Below are 7,067 nucleotides of genomic sequence, written 5' to 3'. Positions count from 1 at the left end.
ACCTGAAGTGTGAGTCAAGCATTACTTCACTGCCAGCTGAAGAGTTTTTGCCCCCTAGCCACGAGGAAGTGAGGCGCACTAGCAGATGCAGCCACGGGATGACGCACAATTTTATGTTCCAAACAAGACGATTGCGAAGCACGTGGAAATCCCCCTATTGTAGTTCACTTGAATTCCAGTCCAGGGTTTGACTGAACCAGCCTGGAGGTATTGACACACTCTTGCACATTGAAATCCCACTGAAAACACGTTCAAATATAGGTGCTATAGAAGTAGGCTTACAACTTTCTCTAAGTGTGGCAAGAAAATAGGAGTATTGACTTGCAGTATTTAATTCCACTTCAGTTACCGGCATCCATTACCAGTAAATTAGGCATCAGACAGGTAGATACCAAGAAAGAAGGGCACTAAAAGCAAAGATCATCTTTAGAAACCGGTTTGAAAAGGTAAAAACTAAATGGTACAAATCAACAAAAGGATGCAAGGACAAGAAACACGAACACTTCCCAGTTCTAGTGATCTTCATAACTCTTAAAATTGCAGGAAGCAGAAATGTATAAAAGGGAATAAACACCCATCCTGCAGCTCTCCCTTCCTCTACAGTCCAAGTCACTTCCACGAAATATGCTTGACAACAGCTAGAAAGAAGTCTATGAACCGAGTCTTTCTGTTTAACAGAAGATTTAAACCGTACTCACTCAGGTGAATGACCTTTGCTAAACACATTAAAGAGACCTGTGTTTGACCAAGGCCTCTGCCCAAAAAGCCCAGAGGGAAGCAGGTGTCTAGTTCCTCATTGAGCGTACTCACTAGGTGATCCATATCGTGCCAGTTGAGCAAACCATGCCTATGAAAAGATGGGCTTGGGTGTGGTGTAATTGTAGTGTGATCAACTACAGCTGCCTCTACAAAAGTTGCTTTGTTAAGTAATTAGCAACTACGTGAGGGTTCAAAGTGTCACCACTGCGGTTAAGTGAGAAAAAACGAAAAAGTTAAACCCTGAATCTCTTTTCAAAAGCCCACGTGTTTGTGCATAAAAGGGAAACTGAGACAAAGAGACACCTACTCAGGCCCGCATCTTCACTGTAATGGGAGTGGGGAGGGTGGGCAGCCATGCCTAGTGTTTTTGGATGTTTGTGCTCAGCTACACCGAAAAGCTCTTCCCTACTCCAGTGCAGGTGATCACAACTTCACGTTCAATATCCTCAACTCTGCAAGTGGGGCTATTTTTTTCCCTAAAATGGCATCATTGCTTTAGAATAAGGCAGAAATAAGAAACTGGCTTCTCAAAGCTTTCATATATAAACACCCTGCGAACTTTAATGGCACCAGGGTGAGTGGAAATATGTTTTACTTATCTAATTTGAATGAAATGACCCTTTAATCCTTCATTAGTCAGTCAGTGCCTTACGATAAGAGTTAAACCACACAGACGCACAGCAGGTGGGCTGTACACATGTGAGACTGCAGGTATCCATACCCAGCATGTGCCAGCCAACCACAACATTCAGCCATTAGGGAAATATTGCCCTTCTCTTTAATCCAGGTGTCACGCGATATGGGACAGAATTCAGTCTGCTGTGAGGACTGCATCCTGCCTTTGTGTGTGTGTGTTCGTGTTTGCGCTCTGAGGAGAACAGGTGTGTTTTGTTTGAGTGCATTTGTACCCCCATTGAAGAGAGTGTAAGCGGTACACAGCATAGGCTGTTTGTGCTGGGTACTGTACCACCATCTGCCTTATTAACAATCTTATAGTGTGTGTGTGAAGAAATGTATGGGGCTAAGAAATCTGCAGTAAATAACTTCCAGTATTTGTACTCTTCAGAGGACTTGAAGCTAAAACATATACACAAATATATTTTTTAAAATACTACTTAAAGCTACAGAGATTGTGTTCATTGCAAATCGTAAAGACACGAACAGCTGCATGTCAGACACCACTGTACACAAATAACTGTTTTCACAACACATGAAATGGAAGTGGGGAAGAGGAGGAACTGTAGATAGCATCTAATAGGCACAAGCTGTTCTTCTACATTCAAACAATCTGCTGTAAAACCTTGAAAAAAAAAACAGAGGGACCTTAAATAGTTCAAAACGTCTTTTGAGGAAACTGAATACTTTTGTAACACAAACCAGGATGTCGTGTTATACAGTTGACCAGTAACAGAGTTTAACCCCAAATACACGTAGTTTAACAGAACTAGGCTGAACAAAACTTCAGAGCAAAATTATATTAGAAATAATGCGAACTACCAAAGAACGAAATCGCGGATACAAGCGGCTGAAATGAGCTTCCTCCGAAGGGTGGCTGGCCTCTCCCTTAGAGATAGGGTGAGAAGTTCGGCCATCCGGGAGGGGCTCAGAGTAGAGCCGCTGCTGCTCCACATCGAAAGGAGCCAGCTGAGGTGGTTCGGACATCTGACAAGGATGCCCCCTGGGCGCCTCCTGGGCGAGGTGTTCCAGGCATGTCCCACCGGGAGGAGGCCCCGGGGCAGACCCAGGACACGCTGGAGAGATTATATCTCTCAGCTGGCCTGGGAACGCCTTGGTGTTCCCCCGGATAAACTGGAGGAGGTGGCTGAGGAGATGGAGGTCTGGGCCTCTTTGCTTAGGCTGCTGCCCCCGCGACCCGGCCTCGGATAAAGCGGATGAGAATGGATGGATGCAAACTAAAGTGGATAATCATTTTTCCTGGTTCAGGATATTAACCATTTTATTTTCAGCACGTTTCTCCATCTATTTCTGTCATTTCTTACATTTTCCACTTTTTTTCTTTTGCTTTCCTTTATATTATTGTATTATTGAAAGAAGAATTAGCATTCTGCAGCTTTCACCTGGATTTACTTGATCGCTAAACCATGGCAGAACTGAATATTTCTGGCAGATACAATGCAATATATATCTAGACAAGCCAGAGGCTTATCGGATCCTTACGATAGTTTGGCAGCTTCTGCTTGAGCTCCAGCAGTTATATTTTAAAAGACCCTCTTTGCTTTACCATACTTTCTCTTGTATATATACAATTACAATAGTGGATTAAACATGACCAAAGTTTGAAATAATAAGTTTTGCATATGTGCGAGTACTCCATAGCCAAAAGCTCAGATTCAAGACTTCATGAAACTCTCAATTTCAGACAGTATTTCTACTCTTGGCTCTGTGTGATGCCATTGAGCGGCGTTAACCCAAATCTGGTCATCTCAGAGACACAGTGCACTCACCTGCTGTTCTGTTTCTGGGGTGCAGTCAGCCAGATGAGAGCTGACTTACAGGGAGAAAATGAAAGGAGGGACTGCGCTATGAGATACACAATAATTATTTTGAGAGTTCAGTAATAAAAATAAGAAGGTGGAAATGAGCACAACGTGTAATATTTAAACCTTATGCAACATAAATTGTGATTGTCTGTGTTTGCCAGTTTGCGGGTGCCTTTTATTCAAGCTTTGTAAGCACATTTCACATTTGCATGCCTTCTGCATGCAGGTCTAAAGTCTTCTACTGTTTGAATTTTTTATGAGAAGACCAAAAACGAAAAAGTCTGTTAAATCTATTCAAAAATGTATCACAATGCAAACTTTCATATCCATTTTTTTAAAATTCATACATGCCTTGTCACTCCCTCATCACTTTCTCTGTTATTACGGCTTGTAGCAACTAGTATCAATTAAGCTACAAATTTCCATTTCATACAATCACCTGCGTTTCTGCCAAGAGCGTTACTCCACATGCTTCTCTAAAGACAACTTGGAAGTGTCAGTATCTTTCTCAGAGATCAGGCTCTCTTTTCCATGAGACTGAAGGATGGATTATGCAATCTCATTCTACACTGTTCTTTAAACTGCCTTCAGGGAATGCTAGCACTACTGTCAGATTGACTATATCACTCTACTCACAACGGCCAAGTCTGTACTTCTACAGCTTCAGTTTTGATAGCTAGAAGCAGTGATGGCAAGCACAACCACTTTATTTATTTAGTTTCTTTAGAAATGTCTACTTTGATTGTTCTTGCAATTTTTAATTTTTTTTAAAATTTATTTCTTTTAGAATGACTGCCAATATTTAGTAGCGCATTGCTGACACGAGAAGTTCAGCGAGACTTTGTGAGTCCAGTCAAATCAGGCTTCATCAGTCAGATTGTGTTTTACCTGGGGTTTACCTGCAGGACATCTAACCGAGGACAATATTTTCATGCACTGTCTCTGGTGGAAAGAAATGTAAGGTCATGTCTCTGCAGGCATGTACATTTCCGCCCTCTTTTTTCTTATGACCCAAAGGGATGTGTGATTTTAGAGACATCTGTGTGTTGAGTTTTTTTTCTAAACCCTTTCCAGCAGATGTTATTATGTTCTAACCCTATGTAACGTTTTTGTAGATAACACATGTGGTCAGTATTATAACTTGTAATTTCTGTTGTTGTTAGGTTAGAGAGACATTGGAAATGTATTTGTCCTTCGAAAATAGGACATGCAGTAATGAAACATTTCTTAACCAACACATCTACACTTTGGCGGCCCCAAGTGGCAGGGAAATATAACGTTCTTTTTTGGTCTTTTAGCTTTTTCAGTCATGTAATATGATGTGACATGATTTGGGACAGGAAAAAAAGGTCTGTTTTTGTTTTAGGTTTTGATTAGCATGTTATTATCCACGATCAAACCAGCTCAACTTCACGTAATATCCAAAATAGAACAACAGCCTAGACCTTTTAGACGTTTCATTTAGACGGATTCAAAATCTTTTGTTTTCACACATAAATTTTAGATCTCTTGCTTCTGCAAATAGGTCGTTTATTTGTTACAGAAAGGTTTGAGAGAGACTCTTTCTGCAGTTGGTTTGAACTTAATTTATCAAACTAAAACTCGTGAGTGTGATCTATAACCCCCCCACGCACATGCACACGCACACACACACCCATCCCGTGACGATTGTTTTGACCTTTGCTCTGAGGAAATAAGGCTGTGTGTGCTTGATGTGACAGGTTGGCACATCACCTGGCTACAAGCAAATAAAGAGCAGAGGGAAAAAATATCAAGGCAGCGTTTCAAGCATTCACAGAGAGCTTTCAAAATGGAACAATGACTTTGCCCTAGGGGGAAAAAGTGATCATGCTGGTATGTTTATATTAGACAGAAAGGAAGCCATCATTGTCATCACCGGTGATTTTCTCTTTCACAGCACGATTCTGACAGTTGACTGTATCTTAATAACAATTCCTTCTATGTATAAGTCAATTGTCAAGGGTGATGCTCTTATATAAACATTTTTTTCAACCCCCCCCCAAAAAAAAAAAAAAAAAAAGGAGCAGCCAGCTCTTTTCCTGTCAAGATTTGTGAACTCACTGGCAGCATAATTTAATACTCTGAAAGGTAAACAGATCTATTTTTAACTATTTTTGTTGTGCACAAAATGTCCTCGTACTCAGTCATAAATGCAATACTCTTGCTGATCCTCTTTACACCACGTGTATTTTTTTTCTTTGCTAAAGTATGCTCCTGACATTTATAATATGTGGGGGATGACATAGTGGGGGTTGTATGGGTGTTTTTAATTCATGGACGGGGAATACTTCAGTGAAACAGACTTTGGGGGAAGTTATTGTGTAAATTAAAGGAAGAGGTGTGGGGCGTTCATCATCTTGTCTTCCCATAAGCAAACCCAGGCCTAGTAAAACAGAGCCCAGTTGATACAGCAATAGGACATGCGGTTATTAATACAGAAGAGGGAGGTGCACTCTCCTCGACAAGCGCCAACACGCGAGCACATTACCTTTACGGCTGCTATGGCAAAGATGCGAGCTGCATTCCTCTGCCCACAAACTGGGAGCTTTTTTCCGCTAATGCAGTCGAGAGACTTCTTACAGTGACTCTGCCGGAGGAATTTGAGGGCTGGGGCTGTGAAAGAGAAGCCACATAAACCTTTATATCCCACGTATTCATGTGTCTATCTTCTTGATTGATTTATTTGTTTATTTGGCCATAAATACATTTTGAGAAGACAACAAATCTAAATAGACCTACAGTACTGCGCTACACTTTGATATACAGTATACCTCACTAGTACATTACAATTTGAAGTATGTCAGTCTTTATGCAAGATTAATGGTTATTGTTTTTTGGAAGATAAAAATATGACGCAGTTTTATGTTTGCTTTTGAGAAGTCTGGGCATGTTTTCCCACTATGAAGCTCATCACATCAGCACAAGAAGTTGGTGAGATTGCAGCGCAATTAAGTTTATATTTGGAAGAAACTGAAAGAAACTGCAGCCAACTTAATCACATGTAAGAAACGTCATCACATGTAAGAGTGTAACATCTCAGCCTGGCTTCAATTAGATGTTTGTAGCCAATCTAGTTAAACAAAATCGACTGCATCCTATATGTAAATCCAGCCGCTACCCTGTTGGAAGACTGGAAGATTCTCATTAGTTTCTGGTTGGAAAACTGATTATGGCAAACCTTGGTTATATTGTCTGGTCTTAAGTTTGATGTCACTCGGGATGATTCGGTTATAAGGATCCTCTTCGCACTGAGCAGCCTACAAGACGTCTTCTTGCACTCTCAGTTTGCATTTCCTGTTATATTCTCAAGGAAGTTATAAAGCTATTGCCTTCAGCTTGCTCTTAAATTATTAACATTTCTATTATTTCTGGTTATGCCCCAACCTGTTTTGTCAAAGCTATTATTAGGTCTGCCTTTGAAAACTTTGACCCCTTTGCTTTAAGCATCTAGTAAAAGCCACGAATAAATCTGTGGTGAAGCAGAGTGATTAGACTGACAGCTGGAAAGCCCGGGGTAGGCAGTGGGTAGATACGTATGGGAATGCACTTAGTTTGTTTCTCGAAATGATTTCATCCTTAATGTCTTCTGCTTGTGAAAGACTGCAGTTCCTGGGTATGGCTTGGTTTTAAATATGCGCTATTTTCATTGTATACTTATATACATTATATACATGTATACATTGTATACATGTATATATGTGTGTGTGTGTGTGTGTATATATATATATATATATATATATATATATATATATATATAATATTCTGTAACTCTGTAACTTCTGTCGG

The sequence above is a fragment of the Copadichromis virginalis genome, linkage group LG2, assembly GCF_057382275.1.
Source record: "Copadichromis virginalis isolate Kocher_CV1m ecotype Utaka linkage group LG2, C_Virginalis_male_GT1.1, whole genome shotgun sequence".
NCBI lineage: Eukaryota > Metazoa > Chordata > Actinopteri > Cichliformes > Cichlidae > Copadichromis > Copadichromis virginalis.
The sequence above is the reverse complement of the archived record's forward strand: the minus strand, read 5'-3'. Positions refer to the sequence as shown.